This window comes from Hyla sarda, chromosome 5 (assembly GCF_029499605.1).
Source record: "Hyla sarda isolate aHylSar1 chromosome 5, aHylSar1.hap1, whole genome shotgun sequence".
In the NCBI taxonomy this organism is placed as follows: domain Eukaryota; kingdom Metazoa; phylum Chordata; class Amphibia; order Anura; family Hylidae; genus Hyla; species Hyla sarda.
The window spans coordinates 18,592,835-18,613,850 of NC_079193.1; the positions used below are offsets into that span (position 1 = coordinate 18,592,835).

The 21,016-nt window shown below is 43.3% G+C and overlaps 1 long non-coding RNA gene across 1 annotated transcript in view; it reads right to left on the minus strand.

The window, feature by feature from the left end:
- Positions 1-8,642: 8,642 nt before the first annotated feature.
- Positions 8,643-21,016, minus strand: part of LOC130272919 (uncharacterized) — a 28,009-nt gene continuing 15,635 nt past the window's right edge. The window contains exons 2-3 of the long non-coding RNA XR_008843790.1: positions 19,295-19,405; positions 8,643-8,986 (exon numbers count right to left, since the gene is read on the minus strand). This is a non-coding gene — a long non-coding RNA (uncharacterized LOC130272919). The remainder of the gene's footprint in view (positions 8,987-19,294; positions 19,406-21,016) is intronic.

The following is a 21,016-nucleotide window of genomic DNA, read 5'->3' on the forward strand; positions in this document are numbered from 1 at the left end:
GTGCCCACATCTTCACTAAATTGGACTTAAGAGGCGCCTATAACCTCATCCGCATCAGAGAGGGGGACGAGTGGAAAACGGCATTTAACACCAGAGATGGACACTTTGAGTATCTGGTCATGCCCTTTGGACTGTGCAATGCCCCTGCCGTCTTCCAAGACTTTGTCAATGAAATTTTTCGTGATCTTTTATACTCCTGTGTTGTGGTATATCTGGACGATATCCTAATTTTTTCTGCCAATCTAGAAGAACACCGCCAGCATGTCCGTATGGTTCTTCAGAGACTTCGTGACAACCAACTCTATGCCAAAATTGAGAAATGTCTGTTTGAATGCCAATCTCTTCCTTTTCTAGGATATTTGGTCTCTGGCCAGGGACTACAGATGGATCCAGACAAACTCTCTGCCGTCTTAAATTGGCCACGCCCCTCCGGACTCCGTGCTATCCAACGCTTTTTGGGGTTCGCCAATTATTACAGGCAATTTATTCCACATTTTTCTACCATTGTGGCTCCTATCGTGGCCTTAACCAAAAAAAATGCTGATCCCAAGTCCTGGCCTCCTCAAGCAGAAGACTCCTTTAAACAACTCAAGTCTGCCTTTTCTTCGGCTCCCGTGCTCTCCAGACCTGATCCTTCCAAACCCTTCCTATTGGAGGTTGATGCCTCCTCTGTAGGAGCTGGAGCTGTTCTTCTACAAAAAAATCCTTCCGGGCATGCTGTCACTTGTGGTTTTTTCTCTAGGACCTTCTCTCCAGCGGAGAGGAACTACTCCATCGGGGATCGAGAGCTTCTAGCCATTAAATTAGCACTTGAGGAATGGAGGCATCTGCTGGAGGGATCAAGATTTCCTGTTATTATCTACACCGACCACAAGAACCTCTCCTACCTCCAGTCGGCCCAACGGCTGAATCCTCGCCAGGCCCGGTGGTCTCTGTTCTTTGCCCGATTTAATTTTGAGATTCACTTTCGTCCTGCCGATAAGAACATTAGAGCCGATGCTCTCTCTCGTTCCTCGGATGCCTCAGAAGTTGATCTCCCTCCGCAACACATCATTCCACCTGACTGCCTGATCTCCACTTCTCCTGCCTCCATCAGGCAGACTCCTCCAGGAAAGACCTTTGTTTCTCCACGCCAACGCCTCGGAATCCTCAAATGGGGTCACTCCTCCCATCTCGCAGGTCATGCGGGCATCAAGAAATCTGTGCAACTCATCTCCCGCTTCTATTGGTGGCCGACTCTGGAGACGGATGTTGGGGACTTTGTGCGAGCCTGCACTATCTGTGCCCGGGATAAGACTCCTCGCCAGAAGCCCGCTGGTTTTCTTCATCCTCTGCCTGTCCCCGAACAGCCTTGGTCGCTGATTGGTATGGATTTTATTACTGATTTACCCCCTTCCCGTGGCAACACTGTTATTTGGGTGGTCGTTGATCGATTCTCCAAAATGGCACATTTCATTCCTCTTCCTGGTCTTCCTTCTGCGCCTCAGTTGGCTAAACAATTTTTTGTACACATTTTTCGTCTTCACGGGTTGCCTACGCAGATTGTCTCGGATAGAGGGGTCCAATTCGTGTCTAAATTCTGGAGAGCTCTCTGTAAACAACTCAAGATTAAATTAAATTTTTCCTCTGCATATCATCCCCAGTCCAATGGACAAGTAGAAAGAATTAACCAGATCCTGGGTGATTATTTGCGACATTTTGTTTCCTCCCGCCAGGATGACTGGGCAGATCTCCTTCCATGGGCCGAATTCTCGTATAACTTCAGGGTCTCTGAATCTTCCTCCAAATCCCCATTTTTCGTGGTGTACGGCCGTCACCCTCTTCCCCCCCTCCCTACCCCCTTGCCCTCTGGTCTGCCCGCTGTGGATGAAATTTCTCGTGACCTTTCCATTATATGGAGAGAGACCCAAAATTCTCTCTTACAGGCTTCTTCACGCATGAAGAGGTTCGCGGATAAGAAAAGAAGAGCTCCCCCCGTTTTTTCCCCTGGAGACAAGGTATGGCTCTCCGCTAAATATGTCCGCTTCCGTGTCCCTAGCTACAAGTTGGGACCACGCTATCTTGGTCCTTTCAAAATTTTGTGTCAAATTAATCCTGTCTCTTATAAACTTCTTCTTCCTCCCTCTCTTCGTATCCCTAATGCCTTTCACGTCTCTCTTCTCAAACCACTCATCCTCAACCGTTTTTCTCCCAAATCTGTTCCTCCCACTCCTGTTTCCGGCTCCTCGGACGTCTTCTCGGTCAAGGAGATTTTGGCTGCCAAAAAGGTCAGAGGAAAAAATTTTTTTTTAGTAGACTGGGAGGGTTGTGGTCCTGAAGAGAGATCCTGGGAACCTGAGGACAACATCCTTGACAAAAGTCTGCTCCTCAGGTTCTCAGGCTCCAAGAAGAGGGGGAGACCCAAGGGGGGGGGTACTGTTACGCCGAGCGCTCCGGGTTCCCGCTCCTCCCCGGAGCGCTCGCTTCACCTCCTCCGCTGCAGCGCTCCGGTCACGTCCTCTGACCCGGGGCGCTGCGATCCTGCTGCTAGCCGGGATGCGATTCGCGATGCGGGTAGCGCCCGCTCGCGATGCGCACCCCGGCTCCCCTACCTGACTCGCTCCCCGTCTGTTCTGTCCCGGCGCGCGCGGCCCCGCTCCCTAGGGCGCGCGCGCGCCGGGTCTCTGCGATTTAAAGGGCCACTGCGCCGCTGATTGGCGCAGTGGTTCCAATTAGGGTTATCACCTGTGCACTCCCTATATTACCTCACTTCCCTTGCACTCCCTTGCCGGATCTTGTTGCCTTAGTGCCAGTGAAAGCGTTCCTTGTGTGTCCCTTGCCAGTGTTTCCAGACCTTCTGCCGTTGCCCCTGACTACGATCCTTGCTGCCTGCCCCGACCTTCTGCTACGTCCGACCTTGCTTCTGCCTACTCCCTTGTACCGCGCCTATCTTCAGCAGCCAGAGAGGTGAGCCGTTGCTAGTGGATACGACCTGGTCACTACCGCCGCAGCAAGACCATCCCGCTTTGCGGCGGGCTCTGGTGAAAACCAGTAGTGGCTTAGAACCGGTCCACTAGCACGGTCCACGCCAATCCCTCTCTGGCACAGAGGGTCCACTACCTGCCAGCCGGCATCGTGACACATATAGATATTGATAGGATGAGTTGCTCCCTCTAATAAGTGATGCCATTCTTCCAGAGCGAGCTTAATGGCCAAGAGTTCCTGATCACCGATGGTGTAATTCCTCTCTGCAGGAGAAAATGTTTTAGAGAAGAAGCCGCAAGTCACGATTTTGCCCTTGGAGGATTTCTGAGTCAAAACTTCTCCGGCACCTACAGAAGAGGCATCCACTTCAAGGCAGAACAGCTTATCCAGGTATGGTCTCGTCGGAACGAGTGCGGAGGCAAATGCTTCAAATGAGAAAAAGCTTCTTCCGCTGTAGGTGGCCAGGACTTGGGATTGGCACCTTTCTTAGTAAGAGCCACAATCGGAGCTACCAGGGTGGAGAAATGCGGTTGAATAGCCCCCAGACCAGAAGGTTGCAGCCAGGTTACAACTGAAGACAGCTTATCAGGATCCATTCAGAGGCCTTGGTTAGAGTCAATATAGCTGAAGAATGGTAGAGACGACTTCTTAAAGAGACATGTCTCGAGTTTGGCGTAGAGGCGGTTGCTTGGAAGGCATCTCAGGACCAGACACATATGAGTGCGATGAACTTCCAAGTTGGGCGAGAAGATGAAGATGTCATCCAAGTATACCACAAGGCAAGTGTAAGGGAGACATCATAAAATGTCATTGACAAGTTCTTGAAAAACGGCCGGGGCATTACAGAGACCAAATGGCATCACTGTAGGTTCTCTCTGATGTATTCAGACATGGCCTGTGTCTCAGGAGCCGACAGAGGATAGATTCTTACCCGGGGGGACGAAGAAGCTGGCAGAATATCAATTGGACAATCGTAGGGTCGATGAGGAGGAAGACCCTCTGCTTGCTTCTCGCAAAACACGTCAGCAAAGTCTTGATACGGAGTAAGCAGACCCAGCAGAGGGGGACAAGGAATAGGATGCTTCAGTTGAATTGTCACCAAACAGCAGTTCCGGCAATCCTGGCCCCAACGGGAGACTTCTCCGGAGTGCCAATTAAGAACTGGGGCGTGGCGTTGCAGCCATGGCAAACTGAGGAGAACCGAGGAAGAAGAGTGAGGAAGCACATAGAACTTGATCCACTCTGTGCATAGCGCCCATTTGCATTTTCAGAGGTTCAGTGATAAACTTCACTGCGGAATTTAGGCACTCTCCATTGATAGTGGAGATGTACAGAGGCTTAGGGAGCAGTGTGACCGGGAGATGATATTTATGGACCAGAGAAGCATCCACAAAGTTCCCTGCTTAACCAAAGTCCACAAAAGCATAAACGAGGAACCAGAAGAGAAAAGCCAAACAGGCATGCATAAGCGAGGAGAGAGAGTATTCACACCTAGAGACACCTCTCCCACGTGCCCTAGGTGTGTGCGTTTCCTGGACGCTGAGGCCGAAGAGGGCAGTTATTGTGAAAATGCTCAGGGCTGGCACAGTACAAGCACAGATTCTCTTCCCGTCGGCGTGTCCTCTCAGATGAGCTTGATCCACCTGCATGGGCTCTTCAGCAGAAGGTGGAGAAGTAGGCAGAGGTGGCCGCTGAAACACCAGAGCCAAATGGGGTTGATGGTGTGAACAGGCAGGTTTACATTCTTGACGGAGCTCCTCTTGCTTCTCCGCAAAACACACATCAATGCGGGTAGCCAGCAGAATCAATTCAGACAGAGAAGATGGTGGGTCCCGTGTTGCCAGGGCATCCTTTACCTTGCTAGAAAGTTCCTTTTTGAAGGTGGCACACAGGGCCGCATCATTCCAATCCAATTCAGAGGCTATGGAATTGGACCGCGTAGTTGCCTATGGAGGAATCCCCTTGACGGAGGTTCAGGAGCACGGTTTGTGACGAGGAAGAATGTGCTGGCTCCTCGAAGACACTGCAGAACTCCGAAAGGAAAGACTGCAGATTGGTCGTCACTGGATCACCTTTATCCCAGAGAGGATTAGCCCAGGCCAGCGCCTTCCCGGAAAGAAGGCTCACCATGAAAGCCACTTTTACATGTTCAGACGGGAACTGGTCAGACATGAGTTCCACGTGCATAGAGCACTGGGTGACAAAGCCTCTGCACAAATTAGGGTCCCCTTCGTACTTGGTGGGCAGAGAAAGGCGAAGCTTGGGACCAAGGGATGACCCAGTAGTTACTGTTCCCGAAGGGGCCACAGGAGCGGATTGACGCTGCTGCTGCTGTATGGAAAGCAGCTGCTGCATCATGGTGGACAGCTGATTCAGTTACTGAGCCTGTTGAGCAAGCTGTTGTGACTGCTGGCCACAATTGAGGAGAGGTCCTCGACACTAGGCAGTGGCACCTTGGCAGGATCCATGGCTGAATCTTACTGTTACGACTGGCGATGAAGTGGATCCGCTGTACCTGTAAGGATGATGACGTGGGCGTACCAGGGAGCAGAGCCTAAGGTGCCGCTGGTTTTCACCAGAGCCCACCGCAAAGTGGGATGGACTTGCTGCAGCAGGTCGCTACCCCTGATATGACTCGTCCACACAGGTGGCCGAGGTGTAACGGGGCATAGGAAGGAAGAGGCAGCACGAAGTCTGGACAGGCAGGAGGTCAGGGCTGGCAGCACAGTAGCAAGAAGTCAGTGGGCAGGCAGCACAGGAGCAAGGTCAGGATATGTAGCAATAAGGTCAGATACACAGCAAAGCAATACACAAAACTGAATGCTTTCTCCAAGGCTGATAAGGCACAAAGATCCGGCAAGGGTCAAAAGGAAGTGCTTGTACTTATAGGGTCATAGGGAAGCAAGAACCAATTAACTGCGTATTGTCCCTTTAAAGCAGGAAGCACAAAAGGAGGACGAGGGAGGTGAGGAACGGAGGGCTGAATACGATCGCATCGTGGGATGCAAATCGCAGTACAGCATGTCTGACCGCGGCGCGACTCCTAACAAACGAAAGTGCAAAAACTGAAAAATGCTCTGTCCTTAAGGGGTTAAGTCTACATTCATCCCGGCCGGGTGTACTGTATGTAGTCTATGAATCCACCTTAAAGGGGTACTCCGCCCCTAAACAACTTTTCCCCTATCTAAAGGACTGGGACAACAAACCCCCACCCCCCGCGCGCGATCTCCGGGCCAGCACCGCAGACGTACTGAACACAGAAGCTTGGGGCTTCAGTGTTTGTGACCTTGCGCCACGCGCCTCCTCCATTTATGTCCATGGGCTGTGTACAGAGCCATCACGCCTCCTCCCATAGACATGAATGGAGGGGGCATGGTGGCCGTGGTAGCCAGTCACCTAGCACAGAGCAGAGTTTGCTCCCTGCACCACTGACTGCACTGCTGTGCCAAAGATCAAGGGCCCCCCCCCCCTTCGATCAGACATCTTATCCCCTATCCTTTATATAAGGAATAAGATGTCTAGGGGCGGAGAACCCCTTTATTTCTTCTTGTTGTAAATCCTATTTTTGATCAGCCCCTCCTCTGAGGGGAGGAATGTGATCAATAATTCTAAATCTCCACTGACTGATGTTATGACTTGCCCTTGATCCTACTATTGTAATAAGTACAATCCAAGCACATAAAATTGCCCAACCCTCTTTGTGGGTGTTATTCCCCCAAAAATACTGCTTTACATACAAATGAATTTTATGGCTGAGCACATATAAATTAGGTTTTTGTGTGGGTTTTATATTTTCATCTAGTTTGTGCCTGTTTTTTCTTTATTAAAGATTCTTACAATGTTACCTATTTTGAATCAATTTATTTTGATGCTGATGAGTTCTTCGTAATTCTACATATAATAGATTTTTTCTTTGTTTTTTTATGCATTTTAAAGGGTAAAATTGATTTCCATAACTGCATGCATTTTTACTTCCGACTGCAGTGGTTGCATATTTTAAATCGATTTGTTTTGATTATGTCTTAGTAATTTAGTAATTCTACATATATTAGATTTTTTTAATGTTTTAGATTTTTTTATGTTTTTATTTCTTTGCATTTTGTTTTTCATTTATTTATTTGCATTTTCAAGGGTAAATTAATTTCCATAACTGCATGCATTTTAAATCTCGACCGCAGTGGTGGCACATTTTGAATCAATTTATATTGATTCTGTCTTAGTAATTCTACATATATTTGATTTTTTTATTTATTTTTTATTTATTTTAATTTTTTGCATTTTGAAGCGCAAACAGATTGCCATAACTGCATGCATTTTTACTTTGAACCCAAGAGGTCATCTATTTTGAAGCAATTTATTTTGATCATAGTAATTCTACACATATTTGATTGATTGATTTATTTTTTCTTATTTCGAGATGTGATTATTGGCAGCATGAGTTTAACATTTGTAAAAAAAAAAATAAAATAAACTTGTTTCTCCTGTTAAAATCATTCTGACAATAACCATGTCTCCAAACTAGCTACATGGCCACAAAAAGTAGATGTCCCTTTCCCGATTTCTTATTGTTCTGCACATTTGTCACACTTAAAAGTTTCACATAATCAAACAAATTTAAATATTACACAACGACCCAAGTAAACACAAAAGTTTTCAAGTAATCATTTTATTTATTATGTTGAAAAAAAGCTGTCCACATCTTCATGGCCCTATGTGAAAAAGTAATTGCCCCCAAACCTAATAACTGTTACAACTAGTGCTCCGACCAGACACCCTGTCCACAAGTGCTTTCCTGCCCCGTCCTCCTCTGCCGACGGTGCTGCAGTTCAAATCGTGGAATGCGCCCGCATGCGAACTTTGGGCTGTTGTCCCAGGTCGCCTCTAGGGCACACGCACACTGGCTCTGTGATTTAAAGGGCCTTGCTGTGTTCTGACCTCCTTGCTTCGTTCCTGACTACACTCCTGTGCCGCCTGCCCTGACCTTCTGCTTTTCCTGACTACGAGTTCGCTTCATCCTTCCAGTGCCACGTGTCACCTCGGCAGCCTGTTTGGACAAGTCGTGCCAGGGGTAGCAACATGGGTTCCGCCTGCCGCAGTAAGTCCATCCCGCTTTGCGGCAGGCTCTGGTGAATACCAGCGACACCTTAGACTCCGCTCCCTGGTACGGCTCACGCCATCATCCACACAGGTTCAGCGGATCCACTTCTTCAGTGCCACTTACAATAACTGGTTGCACCGCCCTCAGCAGCAACAACTGCGATCAAGCGTTATCAGGCAATGAGTCTTTCATATTGCTGTGGAGGAATTTTGGCGCACACTTTTTTGCAGTATTGTTTTAGACTGGGTTATCAAGCATAAATCTGTCTTTTTTTTTCGCAGCACTTTATAAACACTTTTTTAATCATGTTTCTTATGACATGAAAAATGCTATAACAACACAAAAGAACCGCAGCGCGTGACCCCGGCCTAAAGCTACATTACTCGCATCTGCTGTGGATTTAATTCAGTGTTTAAAGGGATACTCCGCTGCTAGACATCTTATCCCCTATCCAAAGGTCCAAATGGTCCAAAAGCCGCTGGGACCCCCACAATCTCCGGGCAGCCCCATAATGTTCAGAATGCTGGGTTGGGGCGGATGTGGTCGTGACATCACACCACGTCCCGCCACGCCCCTTCCATTCATGTCTATGTCCCCTCCCATAGACATGAATGGAGGGGGCATGGCTTGACGTCACAACCACGGCCGTCCCAACCCAGGATTCTGAATGTCTAGCAACGGAGTACCTTTTAACTGTTTAAATGATATTGAAGTAACATCAAATCCACAGCATATGCAGTAGGTGTGAATGTAACCTTATGATGATTATATAAAAATCCTATAAAGAACACATTCCAATGGATATACGGAACTCAGTCCCTGATAATTCCAGACACCATAACTCCGGTACGCAGCCGGTTCTATCATTATCTCAGATTTCTCCATTTGCTTGAGGCCTAAACACAGTCAAAAATAAACTTGCAGCTAAAAAAGAAGAAAACAAAATTACAACTTAGCAATTATAAAACCTGCCAAAGCAAAACAGACATAAAAGAGGGGGGAAAAAACAGCCCCGCAGATCTCTGACTGTGTACCACCATTAATGTGATCAGAATTAAACTGCGGGATAATGGAGAAAAGATCTCATTAAGATAATGAAATGAAGATTATGAAAGTTGTTACTCAGTGTCTATAGAATTTTAATATACGGAATTAATAAAATGGTTGGTATTAATAAAAAAAAAAAAGGGGGGGGAATACGGAAAGAAATCCTTTTTTAATTACTCGCATTGTGCGCAATAGTCCATCTCATCCTGCTGAGTGTCTGCCGAAAAAAAAAATCCCGGCAATGGCTTCTAGAGTAATGAGATGGATTGTGTGTGTGACAGGCACATGGCGGAGGAGATTAGCTCTGTTCTATAGATCCATCAGGCTTTTATAGAACTGTAGATATGAAACAACTTCAGCTCTGCTGCATCTGACTAACTCAGCCCTGCTACATATGCATATATATATACGATGTAGGATAGATAGCACTGAACATCTTCGCAGTATGAATGACCGCCTCAGCTCTGCTGCATCTGTAAATATGTATGCAGACAAGATGGCACTTGACTCCTTGATGTTGTATGAATAACCACTTCAGCTCTGTGCATTTGTATATGTATAGTTGTCACGTGCTGTGTCAGCGACTACCTCAGCTCTGCTGCACGCGTGATGACACAAGCTCTGCTACATACACAAGTAATATATACATTTGACACCATATCAATGACTATAAACAAAGATAGATAGATAGATAGATATGAGATAGATAGATAGATATGAGATAGATAGATAGATATGAGATGGATAGATAGATAGATAGATAGATAGATAGATAGATAGAAAAAAATGCAGGCAGCACACCAGCATTTTTTCTGTGGATTGAAGAACCAGTGGGCCGAGGTTCGGAACATGCGTGCACCACTTTTCTCTTCTTGCCATATATTTTTGGATGTGCTGTTTCTATTGCAATTTTAGATAGATAGATAGATATGAGATAGATAGGTATGAAATACAGTGGTCCCTCAACATACGATGGTAATTCTTTCCAAACGAGCCATCGTTTGTCGAATCCATCGTATGTTGAGGGATCCGTGCAATGTAAAGTATAGGAAGCTGTACTCACCTGTCCCCGCCGCTCCCGATGGTGTCCCCGCTGCTCCCGATGGTGATCCCGGGCCTCCGCTGGGCTCTCCGCTGTCTTCTCCGGTCCTCCGCTGTCTTCTCCGGTCCTCTTCTGTCTTCTCCGGTCCTCCGCTGTCTTCTCCGGTCCTCTGCTGTCTTCTCCGGTCCTCCGCTGTCTTCTCCGGTCCTCTTCTGTCTTCTCCGGTCCTCTTCTGTCTTCTCCAGTCCTCCGCTGTCTTCTCCGGTCCTCTTCTGTCTTCTCCGGTCCTCTTCTGTCTTCCGCAAGGCCTTACTGGGCCTGCGTAGCGACGTCATTACGCTGCTGCGTACCCCATTCCTATTGGATGACGTGCGCAGCAGCGTATTGACGTCATCGGAGAGGGCCGAGAAGACGCCGGAAGACCAGCGCTGGACCCGTAGGGCACCCCGAAGCATCGTGGAGGGGTAAGTAATACTTACCGCACCACACGGGGAACATTAAACTGCTATCCGGCAGCAGCTTAAGCATTTGGCGCTGCCGGATAGCACTTAATGCGATGGCCCCGACATAAAAAAGCATCGTATGTCGATTTCATCATATGTCGGGGCCATCGTAGGTCGGGGGGTCACTGTAGATAGATAGATATGAGATAGATAGATAGATAGATATGAGATAGATAGATAGATAGATATGCGATAGATAGATATGAGATAGATAGATATGAGATAGATAGATAGATAGATAGATAGATATGAGATAGATAGATAGATATGAGATAGATAGATAAATACGAAATAGATAGATCATTTCCACTATTGTCTCTTCCAATCACCCTCCTGACCACACCAGGTCTTATTATTCTGTAATTTACCTTCACATGTTATTTGCATATTAATGGGATGTTGGGTGATTGTCATAGAGATGTATGGGCCTCGGGGCCCGGAGGAGAGGGCTGTGAACACCTTATTAGAGTGGATTTTTCTTTATCCCCGCGGCTCACACAGCAGGCCTCGTATTCTCCACCATACAGCACCAGCCTCTAATGTAACATATGTCCGCCGAAAGATTACTATCTAGATTTTCTGCTATTGTTCCATCCTATGTGCATGATATGGCTTAAAGGGGAATTGCACCATATGTGATTTCTGCTGTAAGGAGCGGGTAACCATATGGACATATAGTGGGGCGCGGAATGCTTCTGCGTACGCACATGTCTGTATGTAATAGGGGGCTTGTTTGCAGTTTCCATATCAAGTGAATACAATGTAACATCACTGGCGGTGTTAATTACTGAATAAGAACATTGTGGCGGCTGCCAGGACGAGCGTTACAAGAAAACCTGTCATATCTGGATGTAATTAGTTCTTTACTTAAAGGGGTACTCCGGTGAAAACCTTTTTTCTTTTAAATCAACTGGTGGCAGAAAGTTTAACATATTTGCAAATTACTTCTATTAAAAAATCTTAATCCTTCCTGTACTTATTAGCTGCTGAATACTACAGAGGAAATTCTTTTCATTTTGGAATGCTCTCTGATGACATCACGACCACAGTTCTCTCTGCTGACGTTATAATAATAATAACGCTTTATTTATATTGTCCTTAGTGGGATTTGAACCCAAGTCCCCAGCACTGCAAGGCAGTAGTGCTAACCACTGAGCCACCATGCTGCCCTTAGCATACATCTGCTATGCACGATTGCTAAAATGGACAGAGATGTCAGCAGAGAGCACTGTGTTCGTGATGTCATCAGTGTTCTAAAAAGAAAGGAATTTCCTCTGTAGCATTCAGCAGCTAATAAGTACTGGAAGGATTAAGATTTTTTAATTACAAATATGTTTAACTTTCTGCCACCAGTTGATTTAAAAGAAAAAAGGTTTTCACCGGAGTACCCCTTTAATGTATGGTGTAAATTGAGATGTTGCAGTTGCAGTTTTGCAACAGCTGGAGGTACACAATTTGAAGAAGACTTCTCTAGGCACTTCTGGAGAGTCAGACTAGCATTAGGAAGAATAGATATTTGGTCATTGTCCCTTTAATTGTCGCATTTAGAGCAGCTTTAGTGAATTTATCAATCATTTTGGAGCATTTTCGCGCATATACTGTATTTGTTACATCCAATGTTAATATATATGTTCTCTTAAGTACTTGATGTATACAGTGGGGATCAATAGTATTCAGTGGGGATTAATGTGCCTAAAGTAGCCAAGGAAAGATGGAAAAATCTGGAAAAAATTGTATGGTGAGTGTGCTCGATCTACCCAATTGTCCGAGAAACTAGCACAGTGCAAACCCCCAGTAGTTGCACTTAGTAATGTCAGGCACTGAGTAAATTACAAAAATTTAATATAATGGAAGAATTGTGCCGTTCTCAAGGATTTTATTGATATTAGAGAGAATGAAAGATGTGAGATTGGCTATGAGAAAAGAGTGTATAGATGGATGAAATGTGTGGAGGTGGGTGAATGAATGTGCTGGCTGAATGTTGTGCTGAATGGCTGAAAAATGTAATGTAATGATTATATGTGTCTGTAATGTGCCTCTAAATTAATAACAGTCGACAAAAGTATGTATGACAATAAGGAAAAGGTTAATAACAAATTTATTGAGTTAATTAGAATACAATAAGTTCTAGAGTGGATGCCGGCAATCCACTCCAGAATGAACAGTTTAAAATAATAAGATGTCAACAATAAGGCAAAATTGAATAAAGCTGCTGTAAAATTTATAATTAAAGGGACAGTGACCAAATAATTTGAGAGAAAATATACATCAAGATTTTGAGAGAACAAATACATCAACATCTGACGTTACATATACAGGATACGTGCTAAGAAGCACCATAAAGATTTCTAAATTCAATAAAGCTGCTGTAAAATTAATTAAGGGACAGTGACCAAATAACTTGAGAGAACATACAGTGGGGATCAAAAGTTTGGGCACCCCAGGTAAACATTTGTATTAATGTGCATAAAGAAGCCAAGGAAAGATGGAAAAATCTCCAAAAGGCATCAAATTACAGATTAGACATTCTTATAATATGTCAACAAAAGTTAGATTTTATTTCCATCATTTACACTTTCAAATTAACAGAAAACAAAAAAAATGGTGTCTGCAAAAGTTTGGGCACCCGCAGAGTTAATATCTTGTACTGCCCCCTTTGGCAAGTATCACAGCTTGTAAACGCTTTTTGTAGCCAGCCAAGAGTCTTTCAATTCTTGTTTGAGTTATCTTTGCCCATTCTTCCTTAAAAAAGTTTTCCAGTTCTTTGAGATTTCTGGGCTGTCTGTAACGCACTGCTCTTTTAAGGTCTATCCATAGATTTTTAATTATGTTGAGGTCAGGAGATTGTGAAGGCCATGGCAAAACCCTCAGTTTACGCCTCTTTATGTAATCCCCTGTGGATTTTGAGGTGTGTTTAGGATCATTATCCATTTGTAGAAGCCATCCTTTCTTTAACTTCAGCTTTTTCACAGATGGCATCAAGTTAGCATCCAAAATTTGCTGAAATTTTATTGAATCCATTTTTCCTTCTGCTCATGAGAGGTTCCCTGTGCCACAAGCTGCAATACAACCCCAAAGCATGATTCATCCACCCCCATGCTTAACAGTTGGACAGAGGTTCTTTTCATTAAATTCTGTTCCCCTTCTTCTCAAACGTACCTTTGCTCATTTCGGCCAAAAAGTTCAATTTTAACTTCATCGGTCCACAGAACTTGTTTCCAAAATGCATCAGGATTGTCTATATGTTCATTTGCAAAGTTCAAATGCTGATTTTTGTGGTGATGACATAGAAGAGGTTTTCTTCTGATGACTCTTCCATGAAGACCATATTTGTACAAGTTTCTCTTTATGGTGGAATAGTGTACCACAACTCCAGTGTCTGCCAGATCTTTCTGGAGGGATTGTGCAGTCAAACGTGGGTTTTGAATAGTTTTTCTCACAATCCTGCGCGCAGTTCTATCTAATATTTTCTTGGTCTTCCAGATCTTGCTTTAACTTCCACTGTTCCTAATGACTGCCATTTCTTAATTACATTCCGAACAGAGGATAAAGACATCTGAAAACGTTTTGCTATCTTCTTATAGCCTTCTACAGCTTTGTGAGCGTCAACTATTTTCAGTTTCAGATTTCTAGACAACTGCTTAGAAGAACCCATGGTGCTGATTATTGGGGCAAGGTCAGATGAGTCTGGGCATTTAAAACCTTTGAGATTCACATCACCTGGTCTTCCCAGATGATGATTGAGAACAATCCATGACACTGGCAGGTCTCAGCTTTGCAAAGGGGGCAGTGCATGCTATAAATTCTGCAGGGTGCCCAAACTTTTGCAGACCAAATATCTATTGTTTCTAACCCTAGCCTGACTCTCCAGAAGTGCCTAGAGAAGTGGTCTTCAAACTGTGGACCTCCAGCTGTTGCAAAACTGCAACTCCCAGCATGGCCGGACAGCCATTGGCAGTATATGCACTAAGAAGTACGATAAAAATTGCTAAATTCAATAAAGCTGCTATAAAAATAATAATTAAAGGGACAGGACCAAATAATTTGAGAGAACATATACATCAAGATTTTGAGAGAACAAATACATCAACATCATACGGTACATATACAGGATACGTGCTAACAAACACCATAAAGATTTCTAAATTCAATAAAGCTGCTGTAAAATTAATAGTTTAAGGGACAGTGACCAAATAACTTGAGAGAACATACAGTGGGGATCAAAAGTTTGGGTACCCCAGGTAAACATTTGTATTAATGTGCATAAAGAAGCCAAGGAAAGATGGAAAAATCTCCAAAAGGCATCAAATTACAGATTAGACATTCTTATAATATGACAACAAAAGTTAGATTTTATTTCCATCATTTACACTTTCAAAATAGCAGAAAACAAAAAAATGACGTCTGCAAAAATTTGGGCACCCTGCAGAATTTATAGCATGCACTGCCCCCTTTGCAAAGCTGAGACCTGCCAGTGTCATAGATTGTTCTCAATCATCATCTGGGAAGACCAGGTGATGTGAATCTCAAAGGTTTTAAATGCCCAGACTCATGTGACCTTGCCCCAACAATCAGCACCATGGGTTCTTCTAAGCAGTTGTCTAGAAATCTGAAACTGAAAATAGTTGACGCTCACAAAGCTGGAGAAGGCTGTAAGAAGATAGCAAAACGTTTTCAGATGTCATTATCCTCTGTTCGGAATGTAATTAAGAAATGGCAGTCATTAGGAACAGTGGAAGTTAAAGCAAGATCTGGAAGACCAAGAAAAATATCAGATAGAACTGCTCGCAGGATTGTGAGAAAAACAATTCAAAACCCACATTTGACTGCACAATCCCTCCAGAAAGATCTGGCAGACACTGGAGTTGTGGTACACTATTCCACTATAAAGAGATACTTGTACAAATATGGTCTTCATGGAAGAGTCTTCAGAAGAAAACCTCTTCTATGTCCTCACCACAAAAATCAGCGTTAGAACTTTGTAAATGAACATATAGACAAGCTTGATGGACAAGCCTAATGCATTTTGGAAACAAGTTCTGTGGACCGATGAGGTTGAAATTGAACTTTTTGGCCAGAATGAGCAAAGGTATGTTTGGAGAAGAAGGGGAACAGAGTTTAATGAAAAGAACCTCTGTCCAAATGTTAAGCATGGGGGTGGATGAATCATGCTTTGGGGTTGTATTGCAGCCAGTGGCACAGGGAACATCTCACAAGTAGAAGGAAAAATGGATTCAATAAAATTTCAGCAAATTTTGGATGCTAACTTGATGCCATCTGTGAAAAAGCTGGAGTTAAAGAGAGGATGGCTTCTACAAATGGATAGTGATCCTAAACACACCTCAAAATCCACGGGGGAGTACGTCAAGAGGCGTAAACTGAGGGTTTTGCCATGGCCTTCACAATCTCCTGACCTCAACATAATTAAAAATCTATGGATAGACCTTAAAAGAGCAGTGCGTGACAGACAGCCCAGAAATCTCAAAGAACTGGAAGACTTTTTTAAGGAAGAATGGGCAAAGATAACTCAAACAAGAATTGAAAGACTCTTGGCTGGCTACAAAAAGCGTTTACAAGCTGTAATACTTGCCAAAGGGGGCAGTACAAGATATTAACTCTGCAGGGTGCCCAAACTTTTGCAGGCACCATTTTTTTTTCTTCTGTTATTTTGAAAGTGTAAATGATGGAAATTAAATCTAACTTTTGTTGACATATTATAAGTCATGTCTAATCTGTAATTTGATGCCTTTTGGAGATTTTTTTCATCTTTCCTTGGCTTCTTTATGCACATTAATACAAATTTTTACCTGGGGTACCCAAACTTTTGATCCCCACTGTATGTTATTTGGTCTCTGTCCCTTAAATTATTAATTTTACAGCAGCTTTATTGAATTTAGAAATCTTTATGGTGCTTCTTAGCACGTATCCTGTATATGTAACGTCAGATGTTGATGTATTTGTTCTCTCAAAATCTTGATGTATATGTTCTCTCAAATTATTTGGTCACTGTCCCTTTAATTATAAATTTTACAGCAGCTTTATTGAATTTAGCAATCTTTATGGTGCTTCTTAGCGCATATACTGTATACTGTATGTTTCATCCAATGTTGATGTATATGTATTAATTATTATTTTTATAGCAGCTTTATTAAATTTAGCAATCTTTATCGTGCTTCTTAGCGCAGATACTGTATGTTACATCCAATGTTGATGTATATGTTCTCTCATATTCTTGATGTATATGTTCTCTCATTATTTGGTCACTGTCCCTTTAATTATTACTTTATTGTAGCTTTATTGAATTTAGCAATCTTTAAGGTTTCCATATCAAGTCAATACAATGTAACATTAATGGCCGTGTTAATTACTGAATAAGAACATCGTAGCTGCTGCCAGGCCGAGCGTTACAAGGAAACCTGTCATATCTGGATGTAATTAGTTATTTACTTAGTGTATGGTGTAAATTGTAGACCTTGAGATGTTGAAAAACTACAACTCTCAGCATGGCCAGACAGCCAACGGCTGTCCAGCCATGCTGGGAGTTGCAGTTTTGCAACAGCTGGAGGTCCACAGTTTGAAGACCACTTCTTTAGGCACTTCTGGAGAGTCAGGCTAGGGTTAGGAACAATATGTATTTGGCCACTGTCTCTTACATTTTTTTTCTTTTAGAGCAGCTTTAGTGAATTTAGCAATCTTTTTGGTGCTTTTTATTGCATATACTGTATTTGATACAGCCAATGTTGATGTATATCTTCTCTCCAGTTCTTGTTGTAAATTTTCTCTCAAATTATTTGGTCACTGTCCCTTTATTACTTTTATAGCAGCTTTATTGAATTTAACAATCTTCATAGTGCTTCTTAGCGCATATACTGTATGTTAAATCCAATGTTGATGTGTATATTCGCTTCAATTATTTGGTCACTGTCCTTTTAATTATTACTTTTATATCAGCTTTATTGAATTTAGCAATCTTTATGGTGCTTCTTAGCGTGTATATTGTATATGTAACGTCCAATGTTGATGGATATGTTCTCTCAAGTTCTCAGTCCGAAATTTCTGTATCTGCCTTTGAGAATCTTCATAGGTTTGGCCTACTGTGGTTTGCCTACTTTCCTCACACAACGGGGGTCATATGACACAATACCATAAGGATGTATCCAGGGAAATCTTCCTGATGTGGCAGCCAAGCAGCACTAACTCAGACTGTAGGCCATCATAGAGATTAGTGTATTGCAGAGAGGTCCTTGTTCAGCCTTCTTCTCTCTGGCATAGACAATATTCTCCCTCTCAGAGATGAAGAAACTTGTAGCGTAGATAGAATAGATATTTGGTCACTGTCCCTTTACTCATAACTTTTATAGCAGCTTTAGTGAAATAAGCAATCTTTATGGTGCTCCTAACGCATGTATGTGTAATGTCCAATGTTGATGGATATGTTCTCATATGTGCTGATGAGTATCATTTTATGTTTTTCTAATGTGATGCAATATGTAGACTCTTTTCTTTACTTCACAACTATAGTCCTATGACAGAATACCATAAGGATGTATCCAGGGAAATCTTTGGGACATGGTGCCAAAAAAGCTAACTAACTCCAACCATAAGCCAACAAAGAGATTAGTGTATTGCAGAGAGATCATTGTTCAGTCTTTTTCTCTCTGGCATAGACAATTCTGGTGTCCTGGTACCGTATTGTATACCGTACCTTGTGTGATGGACCCCAAAGTCAGAGTTACTTCGCTGCAGTAGCATCCTCCTGGTGGGATAGCCCCTAGTCGCCTCTTTCTTATGCAATTCTGTAATGTTTACATGTATAAATAATTGTATATCTAATTAGCTATATTGTGTCGCAGGACCTTAGGTCGCATGACTCATGTTAATTCTAGTAAGGTGTGTTGAAGGACCTTTGGAGGTCTCATGCATGGTCACATGGTTAGACCACAATTCCCTGTAAAGTGAATGACAGACGGTATGGACCGGTGAGCTTAAGGCCAGCCACTGCCCATATAAGGGAGCTGCCAGACAATCCTTGCTCTCTTGCGCTCTTGTTCCTGTACTGCAAAGCAGTAACAGCATATCTCTCGGGTTCCGGACAAGTGGAGAGAGAGAAATGATCCGTGCAACTTACAAAGACAAGCTTAGGCCTGAAGTCTGCCAGCCTCAGCCTGAATCTAATCGTGAGTTACGATAACAATCCCCGCTAAAGCTAGTGTGACTGCTAGACCTAAACTCAATCCCCTAAATCAGTACTTATTCCTTTTCTAAGCTCAGAACTCACGAGGTCCCAACCAACTGTCAGGATCGTAATAGACTCTTGTACAAAGACTGCTCCTGTTTAATGTTGCATAAAAGCTGCAGTAAAGGTTCCGACAGTTTTTTGAAAATCTCCAGTTGTGGACAATCATTTATTATACCTCCCTTTCGTTCTTGGGACGGGTGGCGATAGGACAAGAATATACAGAGGAGCCCTCACCCTGGCGTCACGAGTGATAAGGGTTAAACAAGCACCCTTTAGTTACCGCACAGCTATACACCATATACCCTACAACCCCAGGCTACCACACAATATTCTCCTTCTAGGAGATGAAGAAACTTGTAGCACAATATCCTCACAGCTTGCACAGTAGCAGTAACAGTTACCTGACAGTAGACAGCAGCACTAACTCCGACCATAGGCCAACATGAGATTAGTGTATTGAAGAGAGGTCCTTGTTAAGCCTTCTCCTTTCTGGCATAGACAATATTCTCCCTCTGTGAAGATAAAAAAAAAACTTCTAGCACGATATCCTTACAGCTTGGACAGAATCAGAGACAGTTACTTGATTGTAGATAGCTTTTGATAGGTTGAAAATATGTGGCCTAGGTGTAAGTATGTCTAACAATACTAGGGGCTAGGAGATGTTGCTCTGGCAAAGACCAGGCCTGAACCAATTAGAACTACCCCTTCTCCTGGGATAAAGAGGTTGGACTAGAGACTTCACCATGTGACCAAAGCATAATTTTTCTGTGTTAATCATTTGTAGAATTTATACTTTCCTTCAGAAAAGCCCACACAAATGTTTTGTTTTGTGTTTTTTAGGAGATCTTGATTTGGGCCTGCCTCCCAGAATGCTTTGCAGTGACAGGGCAAAATACAGGCTTCACATATGAGAACTATGATTCATGCTATTATAGAATTGTGTCTTTAGGGAGTTTGAAGCATAAATTATATTGTCCCTGGAAAAATGGTGGTGTTTACAATCTAAGTACATTAGATACATAGGGTGGTTTACTGAGTAAGTAAACTGGTAATGCCCCTAAGGGTCTATGGTGTTAAAGTGCATATTGGCAATGTTAATGGCAACATCTGTTGTGATCTATGGGGAGAGATAGTCAATGGTAATATATATTGTGGTCTAGGGTGGGGAAGTAGTCATTGATAATGGTCTAGGGTGATGAAGTAGTTAAAGGGGTATTCCAGGATTTTTTTTTTTTATTTGACTGTGCTACAGGGGCTGTAAAGTTAGTGTAGTTGATAATATAGTGTCTGTCCCTGTGTTTCATGGTGGTCTCACAATTCTTCAGAGATTTTTGCCTCAATATTTATTTCTAACAGCATGCAAAATTACTCAGGTCTTAAGTTTTCCCAGGTTGCAGTGTGGCCAAGACATGACATCACTAATCAGGTGATCAGAGGGAGCCTATCCTGCTTCAATAGGTGGAGCAACTGCTGGGTGGGAGATAGATCCTTCTACAACTAAATTTGTAGTTGTACACAACTAAACAGCTGGAGGCAGAAAACACTGACCTTTTGAATGGAATGCAACTCTCATTTGTGTTTCAGTAGGTGGGGTGGCTGATGTGTGGGAGGGAGAAAAGTGACCTCACACTTACAAACAAGGAACTATAGGATATGTAGTTTGAGAGAACAAACTCCAAAAGGAAATACCCAGTTCACAAAAAAGATAGTCACAGTGTTGTGGTAATCTCAGAACATTTAGCCCCAAGACAAGGACAGATCCTTCCTAAGCATGTCCATTACTGTCTGGCAGGAACGTACTAAAATCCCCTTATGGTGGATAACCCCCTTTAAGCACAATATCTGTGCTTGTGAAAGTGGTGGCGTACTCATTGATAATATCCATTGTGTTCTAGGGTGGTGGAGTAGTCTGTGGTTATATTTTGTGGTGGTCTACGGTGGTAATATCTCTGGAGATCTAGGGTGGTGAATTAGTAATGGTACTAACCGTAGTAAACTTCCGGCTCCCAACATGGGTCAAATCCCAAATTTTATTCCAAAAAATGTTAAAATCCAAGTGCAGCCGAGACAGAAAATAAAAACACACAAACGAAACGCACCGTTTGGTGCGTTTCGTTTGTGTG